The sequence below is a fragment of the Cygnus olor genome, chromosome 7 (assembly GCF_009769625.2).
Source record: "Cygnus olor isolate bCygOlo1 chromosome 7, bCygOlo1.pri.v2, whole genome shotgun sequence".
NCBI lineage: Eukaryota > Metazoa > Chordata > Aves > Anseriformes > Anatidae > Cygnus > Cygnus olor.
Genome location: NC_049175.1, coordinates 36216954 through 36236821, shown reverse-complemented (window position 1 = coordinate 36236821; position 19868 = coordinate 36216954). Strand labels below are relative to the sequence as shown.

The following is a 19868-nucleotide window of genomic DNA, read 5'->3' as shown; positions in this document are numbered from 1 at the left end:
CTTCTTTGTACAACAGCTGTTTTGAATGTGTTATAGGATTGAGTAAAATGTTGCTTCCATATTCAAAAAGAGCCTCAGCTTTTCCAAAAGGGTTTGGCTCTGCTGCAAAGAGTTCAGCTGCTGATATTCACTTATTTAATTCTTCACCAAACATGCAGAATCTCTGACAACCATTTGTTTAAACTACTTACACAACTTGCCGGTTTAATCTTTTTTTCCTATTAATCTGTGACAAACCATGGAATTTAATATTTTTTACCATGACTAATGTATGAAATTTGTTAGCTTTGTCTGTAATTTACAGAGAACCCTGAATAATTGAGCCTTTAAGTTTAAAGGCTTATATTTTGTTATTCTAGCTGTGATTACACATAATGGCTTGAAGAAGCTAAGGTGCTTTAGTGATAGGTGTCAATACAAAATACCAAAACTGACCTCAGTCCTCCTTGTTTTCCTCTGTCCACCCCCAACTGATATGGGGGAAAAATGAATGAAAATAAATGATAGGCAAATTATGATGGGGAAAAAAAAAGAAAAAGGAAAAAAAAAAAACCACCAGGGAACTGAAGTACTAAAAAGATTGCCTAAGAGTAAATAGTTTCTAGTATCTCTGCTATCAAATTTCATCCTGCTCATTTTTTACCTTTGTTTAATGCCATACTTGCTGTATTGTGTTGTCAACCAAAGCTCACTGCAGTGCAGTCCTGTCTTTAAATCATCTGGCAAATGCATTTTAATAGTAATAACGATGATAAAAAATAAGCAAAATGTTTTTCTGCAGGCTGAGCAAGCCCTAGATACTAACACAGATCTACCTTTGCCAGAGTATATCACAATAGCAAAACTCTTTTGAGTTCAGTAAAGCTCTACCAGATGGAGACCCTCAGGAGGCCTGCATGGCTTGAAAGGTGCACTTTTACAAGATGGATCCACACTTTTCCAGGTCATCTCTACCAAAGACAAGCACAGCAGACACATTAGCAAATTGCCACACGAACCAGAAGAGCCAGCCAACAAGCCCGTTGTCTCCAGCCACTGCCCAGGTTCTGGTACCTGAGCAAAGGGCCAGGACCTCACCTGTCCGCAGCATGCCCAGCCCATGTCTGCTTTGCTAGAAAGCTGCAAGGAGCCTGATTCACAAACCGCTTGTTCATGGACCCATAACAACCCAAAAATTGCTCAAAAGAGGATCTCCAGAGGACCATCCCCTACCCTCTACGTGGCAGGACAAAATGGAGGACAAGGAGCACCACAACAAGGCAACACAGGCTTGTGAGATCTCTCTCCCAGCTGGGAGAGAGAAAAGAACAAGACAAGACTGCCTCTGCACATAAACACAGAAAAAAGAAAAAAGGTCTTAGGAGGAGGCAGAATACAAACTGATCTAATGGTACATTAGCCTTAAACCAGAGAAAGCCATGTAGTACAAAATGCCTTCGAACAAGGGTGTTATATATATATTCCTCAGGTCATGTTATTTCTTTTAAATATTAATCAGAAAAATTGGAAAGCTTTATTATAAAGATGACAAACACTACTGTGCCTCAAGGAAAGGTTGTGCACAGGATGTGCAAACTCTTACTTATTTGATTCAACATGGTGACTGTGGGCTGCACTTTTAATGAGGCAAATAAAACATTCTCTTAATTGGCTATAAAAGGATGTGCACCACAGACTTGCTGAAACATTAGGCTGAATAGTTAGGACCTACTTTGTAACAATGCCTCATTTTTATTAATATTATTTTTATTGGTTGTGAAATCTATGAGTTTATCTATATTAAAGGAACAAAAGCCTTTTTTCTCTCTTTTTTCTCTTTTCTCTTTTCTTTTCTTTTCTCTTTTCTTTTCTTTTCTTCTTTTCTCATTTCTTCTTTTCTTTTCTCTTTTCTTCCTTTTTTTTATTATTTTTTTTTTAAGCAGAAAGAAAGAAAAGATATTCTACACAGGGTAAATTGGAAACATCAGTGTACCCTACAGAGTAATAGCACTTTATCATGATTTATATATGGGAACATAACTGTTGCCAAAAAACATAGGTGACCTCTCTCTACCCTATATTAATAATTACAGTATGGAGATGGAAGCATATGTAGGACACTCCTTTTTGTTACAAAAAAAAAAGAGGGCTGCTTAAGATATGTAAAAAAGAGGCAAATCCAACTAGTAAGTGTTGACAGGCATCACATCTCATGCAATGAAAAACACATTATTGGAATTTACCCAAAACTCAGGTTTTATTCCAACTGCTCATACTATTTTTTATTTTTATTTTTTAATTTAGGAAGAACACACTTGGAACACCCTTTCTGGTCAAACTTTAGTGAACAGAGAACACGTCTCTGAAGCCTGCTGTGAAATAAAAACTGTGGAAATGGTGTGACAGAGACAGAGCTGAATGTTTGGTGACAACACCTCCATCCAAGGCACAGAGATGTTTGGGGTCAGTTCGATGGATTTTTTTTTCATCTTTCTTGACATGTGTCATCTCTCTGAACACGTCTGTGATGTGAGGACCATTTTCCCTACATGAGTTTCATAGTTTCATTGTTCTTTAAAGAGAAAGGATTTTTTGTTGTTGTTGTTTTATTTATTTTTTTATTCTTTTTAAGAAAATAATGGGAAATGAGAAATACAACTTTAATGTGTGACTTTTTCGTCCTCACCTTCATGTCTCAGAAGGAAAGACACACCCTTTAAAGGTCTATCTGAAGCTTTCCCTGGAAACCACTGCAGTTATGACATTGGATTACTGGGCAGATCCCACGCAGGAGGCTCATTGGCTTGCCTGCCAACACAGAGATAGCTGCGGCTGCTGCCAGCCTCCCTGAATGGGCCTGAGCAGCCCCCTTTCCCAAGACATCAGCCTGGACATGGAATTTAATAAATAAAGCAGAGAGCACCCTCTAGAATACAGACCACAGAAGAAATTCTAAAACACATCACCAAGGGCTGCTTTGGTTTACAAATTTATGTTGAAACCTGTTTGTGATTGTGTTCATAATAGTTTTTTAAAACTCTGTAGGCTACAATTTTAAACTTGACATGTGATGGAGCTTCCTGGATTAAATATTACTGCTGCTTTTTTCCCCAGAAGACAAGGCAGGAAGAATTCTTCCAGCCTTCACAGCTTATTTTCCAGATTTTCATACCCTTAGGCTGATTAAATCCTGATCCAGAAAGAGCAAGCCATCACTCTGTGCATTAACTCTGTGCTCCTTACTTTGCATATCCACAGTGGGGAATGTCAGTTCTGGATAAAACAAAGGTGAGGAAGAGCACTAAATCCAGCTGTATCAGGGAAGGCTGGCTGCAGCAAAGAGCGATGTGCTTTTTCTCCAAAATGCCAGGGTTAAACTCACCTGTTTTAGCACTAAGACCTCTCAAGGGAACAGTCAAAAGAAATCCGAGATCCACAAATAACGAGAGTTTTGATTTTGTATCAAACTCAACAGCAGGCATCCTGCAGCATCTTTATATCAGATAACATGAGGAGAAATAGACTGCGCTATTTAAATTGCCTATTCTATATTTTGCATAGGTGAGTTTTGTTTCACACTGAACCTTTCAGGCCCTGGAAAATGTAAAATGAAAGCAGGAAGCATGGGTTTAAATTATGTCAGACAAGATCAGACAGTGCCTGGAGCAGCCAGGTTCTCTGCAGGTCCTTGCTGTGACGCTGCTTGGGCGGCCTTTGGGGAGAGGAGGAGGGACCGGCAGGCAGCAGGCTGGAGCTGGGAAACACGTTCAGAAAATAGCACTGCTCCTTGTGCTGGGGCTCACCACTGCAGCCTGCTGCAGCACACCTGGCGTACCCGACCAGGTTTACACGATTAACCAAAATTTGCACTGCTTGTTCTCTGCGGCCTTGTAAAATGGTAAGACCACTAACACTTGAAACATAACTTTGAGCACTGTCAGAAATACAACGATTAATTTTAGACCACCCCTGGCTTTTTCAGGAACCTGAAATTTCCAGTTCTACACCATAATGCAGCTTCCACAACTATCACAGGATTCAATATTTGCAATTAGGGGAGAGTATTTTCACATGTCCAGTTCTAGCAGCAGTTATTTTGATGCTAGCTCATTGCTAAAATCAACACTCAAGTTCACTTTATCCTACTTCCAGCAATTAAAGCTACTTCAAATAGGGAATTTTAATTCGAGAAGTATAATAAATGTCATTCCTGTAACACGTACATTACTGTAATCTAATGTGAGTAAGAAGTCACTTGAGATGGAAAGACGCAACAGCCCCTTTAGGGCTAGTGCCATAGCAGAGGCAACAAAAGGGAAACCCTCGTTAATCCATTGGAAATATCATGTTAATAAACGAAAATGAGATAATGACTTTTGTGGCTAGCTGAATCTTGTCTAAAGCCTCTTATGAGCTTCATGTGTCTCAATTAGGGACTATGTTACAAGGTAAAAAAATCAGCTAGAGGCTGAACACAATAAAAAACAAAGTTAAATAAGGAAATGTACTTGGTATTATTATTATTACCTGCTGCCTGACCTAGAAGTTTCTCACTGTATAGACCCACCCCAAGCTCCCATTATAGCTTCTAATTGGTATTTCAGGAGCTGCTCCCACTATCCAAGAAAAGCATGACCATGATTTGCTCTTCTTTTTTTTTTTTAATTTTCATATTAAGGGTGAATAAGTCAAAGCCCATTTATCCCGACAGATTGCACATCATCCATACTCACAAAAATGGACACATTTTGACACCACCAACAGTTTCAACACTTCTCCTACAATGCCCTCAGCCTCCCTTAAACTATTGCTTACAGATTTTATGGTATTTGCAGTTTGTGGTTCATAATTACAGCTCAATTACAAACAACTCAGTTTCAGTTTTCTGAAATTCTTGTGGAAGCCAATGTTTGATTCCAGACCAGAGGTTTTTTGATTCAGGAGATTAAGAGACATCTGAAAGATGCTACATATGAACACTTCGTTAGCTTATACATTCCTAGAGTGTTACCTTCACAGTCCTCTTACTGTGTAGACATTTATTTTTACGAAAACCCACACTTAACTCGAGATAGTTAAGCAATTAAAACATTCTATGTCCTCATTATCTGCAATCAGCATCCACAAATGATAGTTGTATAAGGAAAAAAAAAAAAAAAAAGGGACAGAATATCACCAACTGCCTGAATCCTTTTCAAAAACCTTGTTTAAATATCACCTCTCCAAAATATAATGAGGTTAATTTTTTTCCCTATTTCTGTTGTTTATTTTAAGAACAAAATAGCAACTCTTTGGTTATTATAAGTTCATTTGGTATTCATGGAAATAGCTGCGACTATAATGAATTCATTTGATATTCATATGAGTGTCACACGTGCCTGGGTGGCAGTGCCATTGTCACTCGGTGCTCATTAGCTCTGCCCGTGGATGTCCCTGCTCCAACCCTCAGCACAAGCAGGGGGCTGGGACCAGGGACGGCAGCGTCACAACGTGCCCCCATCGACAGCCCACAGTGTCTTACTTGGAAAAGCAGTTTTAGCATCGTATGATTAGAACAAAAACGTAATTTCTCACTCTGAAAGGTGTTGCAGTTTGTATGTGAACTTCTTCATTTCCTGTCTGCTCCTCAGCATCATGAAATACTGAAGACATGTAAAAGTTACTACAGAAAATGAATTTACAACTTTATGTATTTGCTTTGTGTTTCTCTGCTCTTGTTCTTCAGCTGCAATACTTCGCTGGGACAGCTCACTTCTGAAATCACCACAATTGCCAGTTTCAGAAATAACTTCCCATCTGAAGGGTGACTTTCTGTGCACCCAACCTGTGACACTGCTGCTGAGAAGAGCTCAGGTTTTTGAGCAGAGTTCCCTGCCAGAAACCTTATGCAAACTGTCTTGAATGGAAGCACCAAAATCACCAGAAAATTTAATATTTTTGCCCACAACTTATGAGGTGGGATGATCCAAAGGCCCTGGGGGAGCGTGGTGCTCGGGTCACACTGGCATTCAACAGGATTTATTTCCTCGAACCATTTTGGCCCCTTTCAAAACCTTCACCCTGTAACCACACTAACAGCTGACCGCGAGCTTCAGGAGATGTTATGTCGTGGGAGCCACCACGATTACTTAAAATACAAAATGAGCATGGCTAAGGTCAAAAGTTTTTTTGAGAAGTCTAATATATACGTCCCCAGAGGAGCCAGCTCAGTTCACCTTAATCCTGAATCAACACCGCGTGTGTAAGCGCGGGCTGGCTGAAGCCCATGCATGGTCCTGCAGGGGCCCGCTCAAAGGCTTAGAGTGAGATGCAAGAGCCTTGACGGATTTGGGCTGCAATGCATATCGTGGGGAAAGAGATCTAGCTCTGCTTTTTAAATAGTTGCAAGGCATGGTTAAGGCTTTAGCTCTCTCCAGTCTCTAACCTGTGGCAGCTCTCCTGCCCCACAGGACCCCATGGTGCCCCCGCAAGGCAACACAAGGCTCTTCAGAAGCTGCTACCCACCGCAGCCCCCCACAAAGCGCTTCCCTTTTTGAAGCCCTGCATCAGCTTCACCTTCGCAGGTGAGAGCAAGGCAAGGGAGGAACAAGCAGAGGAGTCATCTTGCCTCTACGCAAACCACTCCTAAAAATATGTGCACACAAAAACACCAAATGCCATTGGCACTAATTTTTCCTTGGCCTGATAAGAAAAAGTTTGGCCTCAAACTAAGCAACAAAAGTCTTTGTACCCTGTGTTGAAACCTCACTTTTGTTAACGTTTTTGTTGAGAAGCTCTTGTTGTAAGCACAGAGTGAACAGCCACTCACCATCAAACCAGACACCATCCTTTGCAAGCTGGCACCGCTGGTACAAGGTTATTTCTGAATATAGGCACTAAAAGTTGTTTTCTGCTTATTTTCTCTAGCAGATGAGAATCATATCATGGGAAGCATGTTCCACATGAAGGATAGTCATTCTGGCCATGGCTGCTCCAGTTCACGTAGAAAGGAATCACATAAGATATTTGCCCAACAAAGCAAAATCTTTACATTTCTGTTATGGTCGTATTTGATGTGAATGTTTCCATTCCTTGGCATGAGAGACTTGGAGGCACATCCTTGCTCCATGCACAGGAAGCGTAACCCAGGTTCTCCAACTGAGCAAGCCCAACATAGCACTTGTGCAGAAGTCAAAATTGAAAATAACTCAGAAATGCAACTTAAAACTGGCCTCCACTGGCAGAAGTTTATTGATCTATCAACAAATGTGCAGGCCAGCCTCAGAGAGATTTTAATGCAAGTATGATAATTTGATAATTTATGGTTTGGCTGCCAGCTTTGAACTAAATTTTGTAGTTCATACTCAGGAAAGGCTCAGAGGTGGGAGCTGCGGGGACAGAGCTTGGGTAAACTTCACAGCTCAGCTGCATGGAAGAGCTTGCTGTGGTCTGCTACTCCACCTGCACGCTCCTGGAGATTTTGTTCATGAACAGAAGATTCAGTAGTTTGTCTTTTTACCATCAAATCCTTCTTATTCTGGAGCTAGAAGACCATCATGAATACTGCAAGGATCCTCTTTGGGTGTTTCATTCTATCACAGATGTAGAAATCTTTACCTACAACAAGCCTTGCTGCTGCATAACATGTTTTCAGACTTCCTTTTTGAGCAAAAGTATGAAGGGCCAAATCCAGCTAGCACAGATATTCCTCAAGCAAACAAGAGTTCACCCCATTCACTGTGGCATGTGGGCAAGCTATGGGCTAAGAGCCTTGTGTGCAGCAGGGAGCTCAAGGAGGCTACAAAATATGCGTGGTTAAATCATTAAATTGATATTTCTTCTGACCCCAAACCTACTCACAGGTCTTCAGTAAACAAACTGAGCTGCACAACTGACTCATAGAAAGAGGACTTCTTAAAAACAATTATTTCAGCAAGAGAAAAAAAAGCTAAATGAGATGCTCTTTCTGGTGGCATTTTGGTGCCTTTCCCATGTTCAACATACACCTGGGACGAAAGTCTAGTAGTTGATGTTGTCTCAGCTGAAAGAATGAGATCAATTTCAGTTCAATCTGAAAAAATGCACAGATTCAGCATTACTCTACCAAACATGTGCCTTCCTCGGGTTTTAGATTTAGCTTCTCCTCAAAACATTTAAAAATGCATTAATTGACTACTTGCTTATACTCTGAAAGCAAGATCAGACCAAATATCAATACAGGGAGACATGTCTTGAAATACATACACTGCACATCTACACCAACAGCATCCTTTTGTATTGCTCTGCTGCTCACAGTAAGTGCCCAGTAACAATTTGCATTGAACTCACAAGGCTTTTCTGCACAAGTCAATTCAGATCAATAGAAAAAAGCTTTTACAAAGAAAACAAGTGTTGTGCAGAAAATGGTTCAGGCAGTAGGAACATTTCACAGTTGGGGCTGGCAAATCAACATACTTTTATCTGTAACAGGGAAAAAAAAGCATGACATTTAAATTGTATACCGATTCCTATCACGTTCTGCAGGTTAGAGTCTCATGGTGCTTGATTAGGCAGGTCACAGCACCACATGCAGCGGGATGAGCCACCAGCACATAGCACCAGTCATACACACGGCTCGTCACTGAAAGAAAATGACACGGATGGGGAGCAGGTACAGCAACTCCAAGCACCTGACAGCAGTTTAGGAGTATGTGATGAAATCCTATTGACCTGAACAGGACTTGAAAGGGAGATCGGAGCAGTCCTGCAGTGAATTTGGTATTATCTTTACAAGCCAAGCACTGCATCTGTTTTGGTGGTTATGTAATGATGCAATATAGAAAGGTTCAAAAGTGACTCAATTACTTGAATTGTGAGGGTGAATTATGGACTGAGAGTTCTCACTTTTTTCCTGAACAGCAGCTATTAGTGACTCATTCCTGGAGGCACTGGGGAAAAAAAGCAGAAAAGTGAGAAGGGGATTAAAAGAGAAATACAGCTTCGTTGACACAACAGCTTCATGCTCTGGGAAGTCACTGGAGTTATTCCAGTTTATACCTGCTCCACCATATATAACACAATGCATCTTGAAGTAACTGAACTAATACTCTAGTAGAACTAAACACAAACACTGTAGAAAATTAACAGAAATGGAGGGAAAATGGCAGGAAACTACCAGATCAGCAAGTTTCAAAAGAAAATGCACCTGAGCAGTTAGATATAAACCTTGCAACTTACACTGCCCCTCGATCTTGGCCCTACAAAAAGGGTTAGCAGTGTGTCAGAGCAGTTTCTCACAAGATTTTTATATTTTCTGTTTTTGCTCAGACAGTAAATCCCAGAACATCATCTCAATTGTGTTTTGGGGTTATCACTCCTAAACAAACCCATGAAGAGCAGAAGTATGCACAAGTCATATAAACCAGCAAATGGATGTGAACTTCCATCCCTAAGAAATAATTTCTTCTTTCACGTTAAGTAAGTTTTATCTTCAAGGTTTCAGCTGAAGATTATTTTGGCCACACTGATTTGCCAGCTGTTTGCCCTGAAGAAAAACCCACCCTGCACACACAGTTTAGCAAGTGTATTTAAATAATGCTAAGAAAAACGTGAGAGTGGCTTTATGCCGCACTTATACAATCTGATGGAAAAAGTGATTTTCTTAGAGCAGAGAATGTTGTGCTGTTCTGGCTCACATCACATCAACAGTGTCACTGAGCATGAGGCAACAGGGGTATTTCTATTTTTATTCACAAAGTTCAGTACACTTTGGATAAGAGAACGTGCATGCAGCTCTATTACAAAAAAAACTGTGCACTGCCTCAATTTTCTCATGTTATTTCTCCATAAATTAGTGTATTAGTAGCCATGCTATTGGACTAATTAGCAGGCCATATATACAGCAAGTGTTTTTGTGACTCAGCAATAAAACTAGCAAGATTGCTGCTAGCTAATCACTTGTAGGTCACAGCATGTGTACACAGTCACTTTGCTCAATGGCGTTCCATCACTGATGCACTTTGCCTCCTCATCCATTTACATGAACAGTAAATCCAGACCCTGACACATGTTTAGCTTAAAGCCATTCAACTTCATGCTAGTCATCTTTAGCACTATTCTTTTTTATTGGGAGTCTTCGGTATTTATAAGAGGATTTTAAGTACTTTTCTTACCCCTCCGATTTTATTTTGCTTTCCACCTGACATAATTTTTGTCACTTATGTCCTGTTGTGTTATGCCCCCTGTCCCCCCCCAAGATGAGGGAGTGAGAAGAGCCTCTGTGAATGACATGGACATGTCAAGCAGCACAAGATGCAGTGTATAAAACAAGATCTCTCTCCAGGTACAGCTCCGGCCTTTCCTCATGCCCTTTGGCAGAGCATCCAGACAAGCAAGGCACTGCCCACCAGCTGAGCCTCCAGCACTACCCACACACAGCCCTTCTTCCTGTCTTAATACTTCAGATTAATCACTTGGCCTTCAACTACATAACTGGTCAAGGTAGAGCTTTTGCTAGAGAAACCCGGTGCCAAACCCCACTCCCTGCTCCATTGACTTCTCCCTACATTTTAGCCCAGCTAGATGTCAATACAAGGCTGCCTCCTTTCAGGCACTGTGACAGCAATTTAAGCTTCTTTCATCCTGCTTGAATCAAATGCATTTATAGTTTTATTTCACCTACTTTCCTTTACACTTCATTTATGAACATTCTGTGATTCTGAGTAAATTTAAGGAGTTTCAATCGTTCAGCTACTCTGACTCCTCCTATGCATCTTTCAATCATACAAGCAGACAGTTCCCCCCCCCAAGTACTTTTCCAGGTTTTTCAGACTTTCTGCACATAGCAACTTCATAAGTGTTGCTGTCATTTTTCTTGCCATCCTCTGCCCTTTCTGATCACCAGGATGTCCATTTGGTGCCGCAGTGTCCCACCTCAGGCAGAGCAGCCTATGGAGGTCCAGGTAAGTACTTTACAGTATGCCAGATTAAACTTATTGCTCCACAGTTCATGCTTAGGGTTTATGCTGCTCCTTCATGTTGGTCCTACAAGTTCCTTGCTTACAGTTCTGAAAAATATACCTGAGGATAAATCACAGAGATAATTCAGACCTACAAATTTCAAACTTCAATTGATTCATCACCTACTTTGAGGCACGCTTCTATTCTTCCCCCATCTTGTACAGAAGTCCTTTCTAGATTTAATCCATATACTTCACCTTATTCACCTCACTAGACACCATGTTACACATGTTTTTGCAGAAGACATGCATGGAGTTGTTGCTTAATCCTCAGTATCAGCTGTAGATTGATACTGCCTCCTGTTACACCTCACTTCCCTCCCCTTTACACCCAGGTTACTCTAACCCACGCTTCAGTTGTGCAAGCCATCTTTTCTGTTTGTTAGTGCTTGGAGTCCAAAAAGGACAAAATTAAGTTCAATGCTTTCACCCATGCCTGCTTTCTACATTAGCTCCCTAAAAAATTCCAACTGATTTGTCAGACAGGATTTACCCTTTATGAAACCATGCCAACTAGTTTATTTCTCCAGATGTTCTGATCTCATCTTTTATTAATGTTTCTAGAGTTTTGTCTAGCACCAAGGTCAGATGTACTAGTCTATCATATCCTGGCTGTTTTTCCCTAGCCTTCCTCCTCCCTCTGCAAGCTGGGGTTGTATTTGCTTCTCTTCAATCCCTTGGTGTCTTCCTTGTCTCAAAGGAGCCAAGATGAAATCTTCATTTACTGAACCAGTCAACTTGTTAAAGATTCCCCAGTACATAACACCTACTACTTTGGAGCTTGCAGGGATTTTAACTTATACAAGATTTATTCTAGTATGAAATTATCATATCCCAGAATCTTTGCTTCCACCCAACCCTGTGAACACTGAGCAGAAAGATATGTTTAGACAGAGACTTTAAAGTCATCTTGGGGATCTGGGTGCTCAGTTACTATTACAATTAATGGGACAGGGTCTTCTAAACCTCCCAACAGTTTTGATATTGTTAGCTAGGTGTCAGCTATTGATTGTATACAACTGTATGGGTCTTCAATTTGAAATCACGGATCCTATTTCAGTACTTAATTCTTTATTAATAACATTTAGTTTCAGTTTAGATCATTTAAAAGAGCAACTGATGAAGGACTTCAAGCTACTTCCTAGTCCATCAGGACACATATGGAAGACCTCAACTTTAGTGGAAATCCTCTATTTTTACTGTGTATGCGAAGAGAGATTTTCAGTTCACAATGAGTTGTAATACAACAGTACTTACACATAAAGCACAGCCAGACACCTCTCTGCTGTCTTTGATGTTGACCAGACATTTAGCTCTTTGGGGCAGTTTTCCAGTCTTCCTGGTGTATCTGTAGGTACTGTTCTGGTGCCTATCTCAGGAAGCATTTGGTCTTCACAGTGATCTTCAAGTGCAAGCAAAACACGAACAGTAAAGATCATTCCATGTTGAGTCACGGATTTTTTGCAGCATTTAAGACCCATTAACCCATTAACCTGACCCTTTCAGTATTCATTGCTATGTGAATAAATTCTACTTATTTCTACCTCATCTCTAGTAATACTTTTCATAGTTTTCAGTTGATCTGCATTCACTTATTCCTCACCTGTGCTTTATGAGCTGAACACCTGCCTGCTGCAAAGCATTTGCTTAGGTCAGGTCCCAGCCTGAGAAGCTGGAGACAGCAGAGGATGGGGTGTCCCACCTGCCTCCCCAGCACACTAAATCCCACACCCACTGTCTCTGCTCTGTTGAACTGCGCCCATATGAGCAAAGCCAGAAGACAGCAACTCTGAAAAGCAATTTCTCCACTGTCATATTTTAAGTGCTATTGAGCCCACCGTCCCATCCCTCAAAGAGAATCAACACAAGAACACAGCAGACACTTAAGTATTCTCAGTACAAGCCTGTGCCTCCAGAACTTACTCCTTCTGGAGCTTTCTGCCATTATTCTTAGCAGATCTCCGGACAGTTCTTCTTCCCCCTTCCCCTCTGAAGGTCTGAGGTTCTGTTAGTGTCCTTCCAGATGTTTCATTCAAGCATAGAGTGCAATCAGAAGATTTTGAGAAGATTTTTTACAACACAACCAAATCTCTGCCTTTCCTTCAGCTCTGCAATAGCTCAGCACCCGCATCCTCACATTTCTTCAGTTAACACAGGTCTGTTCTCTCATTTGCTCTCACGTACCATGGCACATGCAAATCTGCAAAGTTGTTGCTTTAGACTACCACTTGTTCATGCAATTGCCACCATTCTATCCTTTTGTAACTATTGTCACAATCCTTAGGTAATTTTGAGTTAAGTGAGGTGGCGAATAGGGACACTGATAAATCTTCCTGCTCAAGGCCTGCTTTTCATCCACCTGCTACAAAGGAATGACGGAGCAGGAACAAAAGAGAAGGACTTAATACCAACTCCCAATATCCCCACCATACTGCTCCCTGCACCCAGACACCCCTTTCAGCCTTGCAGCCTGGGGGCATCACCAAGAGCAGCACCTCACCTCCTCAACAGCCCATCATTCACCCACCTTCCAGCTCCTGGAGTTACCACCAGCACTGGTCAGACAGCTTAACCTGCTCTGACAGCTTCGGCTCAATTGCATATAACATATTCCGGGGAAGGAACAAATTGAGCTTTTTCAGAGGCTTGCAGTTTGAATCTGAGTTTTACCTTAAAAATGAGACTCCACTCACCACTACTTGTTTCAACTTGTTTAAAAAAAAATCTCTAAAAGTTGTGATTTTACTGGAGATCCAAGTTGTTTGTTACAAGGCTGTCTCCAATGACACCGACTCAGAGTTTAGAGGCTGCAGGATATTAATATTAACAATGTAAATAACAGACAATTCTTCAGAGGGCAAAGGAACTTGTCTCTAATTTAAAAAGGCTATGCTTTACTTAACTAAGGCTAATTAGCTGTGATATTCACATAAGCAAGAAAAAAATTGCATTTGATTTCACATTTTTAAAGAGCAGAAAAGAATTTCCCATTTATCAAAAACAGACTTTTAGGATCATTACCAGATTCTCAGTTGTGTATAAGTTACTGTGCCCAAGATTTTCTCACACAGTATTTAGGGAATCTGTTGCTTGCAACACATCCTAAGCAGTTGTTTTACCATCACAGGAAATTTCCTCTTCATCAGTGTATCGCTTCAATCTTGTTTTGTAGATATTCCAGCTTTTCTGCTGATTGCCTTGTGTGTTCATTGTAGGAAATCCTGACACATTCACATCATGCATGATGTTTCCTAGAATGATGTGTAAAGTATCTCAGCCTGCAATGAGAAAGAATTATTAGCTTAAGGACAGCTTGTTGTAAGAAAAAAATGGTGGCATGTTGAAAACATTTCTAGAAGAGGTGCAACTTGAAAGTGAGCCAGTTATTTACACTAAGCTAATGTCCAGTGCTTGCTGTCCTCCTGAAAAGAATTTAGCATTTGCATAACAAAGTGAGCTCCAAACCCGTTGCACAGAATTTTCCATATGCTAAGCCCCCCTTCTGCAGCCATCCAGCACATTAACATTTCTGTTGTTAGCAGGGTGGCTAAACCTTCTTAAACTCATTAAGAAGTTCACATTTTCCACTATATTAATTACTTCACTTCACCTGAAGAGCAGAGAAGGACTGATGTCATGACTTTTTAGTACCTCAGCTAAGACATTACTAGGTTTATAGCCTCACTAAGCCAGAAGGTTCCTGCAGCTCCATTTACAGGGTTCATACACTATCAAATCCATTTCATGTTTTATATGCTTTGGAGATATTCTTTCCTTCCTCAACGACTGTTGCTGTAATTACACAAATGATCTGCTCCACTGTCACTTCCAGTCAAAGGTGTCATCTAAAATTAAAAATTCATGTAAAAACTAGAGATGTTACTTTTTAAACAGACAGTTGAGACCTGATCTGGTTTCACAATGCTTGGTTTAACTTCTTACATACATGGCTCAGCTGCCTGCTGTGTGCAGGAGCCAGAAGTGCACAGTGCTGCCCATCCCTCCAGCTCACACTGCTTTAGCAATACCAACATATTATTTAAATTAAGGCCTCAAATAAATGAGGTACACTTTAACATCCTGACACGAGCTGTAACATTGCAAATCCCTGCTTTGCACCACCAACATTCATGGCAAACCCCTGCTCTCCTCCACCACAACTGATAATTTTGGAGAAGGAGTTCTGCACTGCGGGGATGCGGCAAGGAAACTGCCGTCTTATGGTTTTTGGAGTGCACATGGATTAAGCTGATGCACCAGAGTACCATGGCTACAAACAGCACTGTGCCCAGGAGCCATGTGCCAGATCTGTGCCTGCTTTGATCATAGCTAAGAAATAAGCTCAGTAAGGAAGATGAAGAGCACCTGGCATTCTTTGCCCTTTCCAGGATTGCTGATGTCACTGGCAGGACTCAGCATCAGAACAGACTACGATGTGGTCAGGAAAAAAAAATAATAGTAAAAATCATAGAATGGTTTGGGTTGGTAGAGACCAGAGATCTCTGTCCCCAGCCCAGGCTGCCCAAAGTCCCCCAGCCTGGCCTTGTGCACTGCCAGGGATGGGGCACCCACAGCTCCTTGGGGCAGCCTGGGAAGAGCCTCACCACCCTCATGGGGAAGAATTTCCTACTTATATCTAATCTAAATGTATTAGACTCTTATTTTAAAACTTATCCCCTCATCCTGTTACTACACACCTTAGAGTTCAACACCCCCCCCCAGCAGGAGAATATTTAGGAAATGCACTCTCATGTAAAGTTCCACAAAGGAGAAACACAAGAAGGAGCAGGGTGGAAAGAAAACCTTGTGCAACAACTCTTACCCAGCCATAGTTATCAAGGTCAAAAGATTTTTTTTTGGCCACGTAACTCCCGTTAGGCTGCATTTTTGTTGTTGTTCTTAAACCCACTAAGTAATACTTTTAAACCAAAAACAGTTCAAATAACTCATCATATCATCTCAGACAATTATTTTCATGGCCATAATAAATGTAATTATATAGAAGTTATTTGGCTATTGACATTTGTTTAAAGTACAAGATGAGGAAGAACACTAGCCATTTCCAGCAGCCAATATTTATACAGAGAAAGTTTTCTGTTTACTGTGTTTTAACCACTGTCTCATCAAATTCATCAGAAGGAAAATAGTGTGCTTTTTCTTTGGAGAGACTTAACAATTTGAGCTGAATTTTGAAACTGGATGTGCCTACTGACCCATTACTAGTGTGGGTGTTTTCATACCCAACCAGTTAATTGCCCATAAAGATTCATAATGTAACATGACATGAAGAACCACCAGATGTGACTCGTTAAAGTCTTATGCACAGAGCTAGGAAATCAGAAAAGGCTTGTTTTTACAGACCAAGACAGCATTTCAAGTTTAAATAAATACTCTGTACCAGCTCTTTTCCTTGCCTTTTCCTAAGCAAGATTGTCAGTAAGGAAAAAAAAAAAAAAAGACATTGAGGGGAGAGGCTTGAAGCACTGAAATATTACTATAGCTCTCTTTGCATACAGACAGATACTAGGCTGTATCTGACCTACTCACAGGTGCTGTATATTGCTCCTGGAAGAATTAAGCCTAACGAAAGACTCCTGTGAGCAGTGAGAGCAGTCTTACAGCATCACATGTTCTGTATTATTTTCCCATACAGCCTGCTGTCTCTTCATTTGGTGTAGGCACATGCTTGTTTGAGACCACAAACAATGCATAGTGGAACAAGATATTAAAGTTTTAGCCAGCAAAAGCAGCTTCACTGGTTTTATATTCTAACAGGCAACTTGCTATGCAAAGTTATACTCACCTAGGTGATAAGAGGGTTTCTTCATCCCACAGGCTTCAGTGATGAGTGTTACAGGACCTCATTTGACCTCACCAGTGTGCACTCTGTTTAAGAGTCTGCAATAATAAACAATACTTGAACAGGAGGCAGAAAAACTGTCATAGTTAGGGAAAATACAAAACAAATGAGAACATCGCCCTTTAGTTAGATGTTTAAATGCAACAGAACACTTTCAGTTGCTCAGGAAACTGGAGGCTCATGCTAGACTTGCACACTGTAATGTACACCAACAGGCCAATGGAATGGGAAAGTACTATTTTATGCATCATTTCTCACATGTGGCATTGCTTCTAACATTGAACTCTGAAGTTTGTACTCAAGACAAAAATTGAATTAAAGACTGAGACAGTTGTTAAACTGATCATATTGGGTACAGCTGTAGCTATTTGTTCCTGTGCTGCAGCCTAAACCTGGCCTTCTTTTTTATATGTTCCTTTAAATACAAGGTAAAGTGGAAAGAGAAAACAAGACTATAAATGATATATGTATGTATCCATTTTGCTCTGAAAACATTGAATCCTGAGATACATACTGAGCATCATTCTAGTCAGAAGTACCCATGATTTTTCTGGTGATTCCCTAAGAATCAATTGAAATTATGTAGCAGTGTCAAATCCTAAGTATTTGGAATATTTCTCCAGTAGAAAAGGACACCAACAATCTCACAGGTAGGAGCATAATAACTGCAGTTTCTGCTCGAGGCCTTCCTCTACCATAATCAGTATCATCCAGCACGTGAACATTCACCTTATACTCTCCAGATGAGAATCCGTAGCAGTGAACACAGAACACTGCTGTGTTGTTTACCCTTACAAAGAGATTTTAGCGATATGTATTCAATTAATCTTTATTAACATGTTACACAATATTAAAATCCACGTGTTCAGCAGCAAAGATATGAAAGATAAAAATCCCTCCCTGGCCAACCAGCAGAAACCAGCACACACTGCCACAAGTGACTCACAGCTCTCACTTTGGAGTGAAATAGCCAAAATATCTCCAAGTCCCATAGTTACAGCTCTTGCTCCTAGAAGGGGTCAGAACAGCTGTGTACCTCAAGGCACACCCCATGAAATAAGAGTATCTTTCCATTATGGCCTTCCTCTGGTATTTCATAAGAGGCCATAAAACTACAGACAAACCATAGGAGCACCTTCGCATTAGCTAGATGAAGGCATTAGCAGGAGTGGAGAGCCTGTGATGCAGAAATTTTCTGAACTTGTCCTTAACGCTTATGTATTCAGTCCTTTTGTAAGAACTGGACTGCCTTTTTTAAAAGACTACAGAGAAAAGTGAGAACTATGCATACATATAAATAATAAAACACTATTACGATACAGCATGGGCTTATTTAAAGAAAAATAGATTTTTCTCTAACTTGTGGATTGCTTTTCATGAAGAAAGTGTTCTTAACCATGATCAGCAACAGAGCTTCCAACACAACTCAGGAGTCTTATCGTCAGAATTCATGCTCTAACCATAGCATGTACTGCTACCTAAAACAAGTTTCTTATGGATTGAATATTTGTCTTAACTTCAGGTAGCCTACATTAGGCTTCACTGACCTGCATCTGAGCATTGCTTGTTTTCAGCCAGCATGAAGGAAAAGCAACAATAATTTACAGCCTTTTCATTAACACAACTTTAGCAAGATTTTCTAAAAGCTAACAATTAATCACACCAGAGCTGTAAGAGCATCAAGTGTTATTACCCCTCTGAAAGCACATCTTTATCCAAACAATGAAGTAATTCCAAAATTTAAAAAAAAATGGCACCTGACAGAGCTGATCTACTGTGGGCTCACATGATCCCTTACACCCTGCAGTGCTTCACAAAGTGGGGCTACTGAACAAAACACATAGCTCATAAAGGACACGTGAAAAGGTCACTGGCACTCACCTGGAAAGGAGATGTCAAATAGCAAAAAGTCCATTCAGAAGATGCATATTTCATTCCATGCAGAAAAACACCTCCTAGGACCATTATCCTCCAGACGTGGTGCATCTCCCCACCTCTACTTTTCCCATGGAAGAGCCAGGAGAAAAATTCCTGCTCCCAGGGCCAAGGCTTCCCTCCCTCCAGCCTCAAAGCAAACCCCACAGACAGCAACCAGGTCCTCCTGTCACCCTCCTTTTATCCTGGAGAAAATCCCAGCAAGCTGCAGCTCCCACCAACCCGGCCAGCAGAAGTCCAGCCTCCTCTCCAAGCTCCTCTCCAATTAGCTCCATCTCTTAATGAGTGACAGGTTTGTCACCTGGACCTAGGAATTAGCAGGGAAGGAAGTGTGCTGCTGTTCCACCCACAGCTGTGCACTTCACCTCCTGCAATGGGTTGCCACAGCAGACCCTGCATTTCAGGTTGTGGATGGCTAGATTTCTTCCATGGTTCTTCACAGCCTTTTGGTGTCTTCTGTTGCAGCTTGTTCCCTGAGCAGGTTAATTTTACCAGCTCTCTGACTCCAACCAAAGTGCACTGAAAGCAATTTCCAGCACGTCTCTGTTAGTGAAGCTCAGACCTGCCATTTTAAGTTAGACCTAAAGCCCCAAGCTTAGCTGGAAGATATCTGTCCGGAGATTTGGGCTGAAGCTGGAATCCAAGGCAAAAGTCTAAGAGACAAGAACGTTTATACCAGAGCCATGGATAGGAGTTGCTAAAATTGATAAAAAACCTGACCAGTAGGGTTAAATCTTCTAGTAGCCTGAAGAAGCATTAACAGGAGTGGAAAATAGAAGAGAGCACAGACTCCCTCCACAGGAATATCTTTGACAGGGTATAGGAAGCTCGTGCCTCTGATTTAGACACCTAGCTTAGGTGCCTGAAGTTGAATAACCACCTTACTTTTCATTGCTAATCGTTGGTAATTTATGTGAGACAAGTTCACTAAATTCTCAGAGCCAAGGAACCTGACAAATGTCTGCTTTCCATATCTGAGTCCCAAGGAGCATTGTGCTACCTGAGCTTTGGCACTTAACAACCTCTGGCTTCAGCTGGCTCTTCCACAGTCTTAAAGATGTAATTTCCTCCCCTCCTCACAATGCCAGCAACTAACAGTGGATATTAACAGAATCCAG

General features: G+C 41.0%; 2 long non-coding RNA genes across 3 annotated transcripts; both read right to left on the bottom strand.

The window, feature by feature from the left end:
• Positions 1-4059: 4059 nt before the first annotated feature.
• Positions 4060-13009, bottom strand: LOC121072882. 2 transcript variants are annotated; one of them, XR_005821426.1, is made up of 3 exons: positions 12879-13009; positions 12213-12357; positions 4060-8885 (listed from the first exon to the last, which is right to left on the bottom strand). It is a non-coding gene; the product is annotated as an uncharacterized LOC121072882 (long non-coding RNA). The 2 variants fall into 2 exon arrangements; XR_005821425.1 differs by lacking the exon at positions 4060-8885 and adding an exon at positions 8918-11016.
• Positions 13010-13020: 11 nt separating this feature from the next.
• LOC121072881 lies at positions 13021-18935 on the bottom strand. Its single transcript, XR_005821424.1, has 5 exons — positions 18697-18935; positions 16759-16853; positions 14075-14233; positions 13483-13762; positions 13021-13317 (listed from the first exon to the last, which is right to left on the bottom strand). It is a non-coding gene; the product is annotated as an uncharacterized LOC121072881 (long non-coding RNA).
• Between the last annotated feature and the right edge of the window lie 933 nt (positions 18936-19868).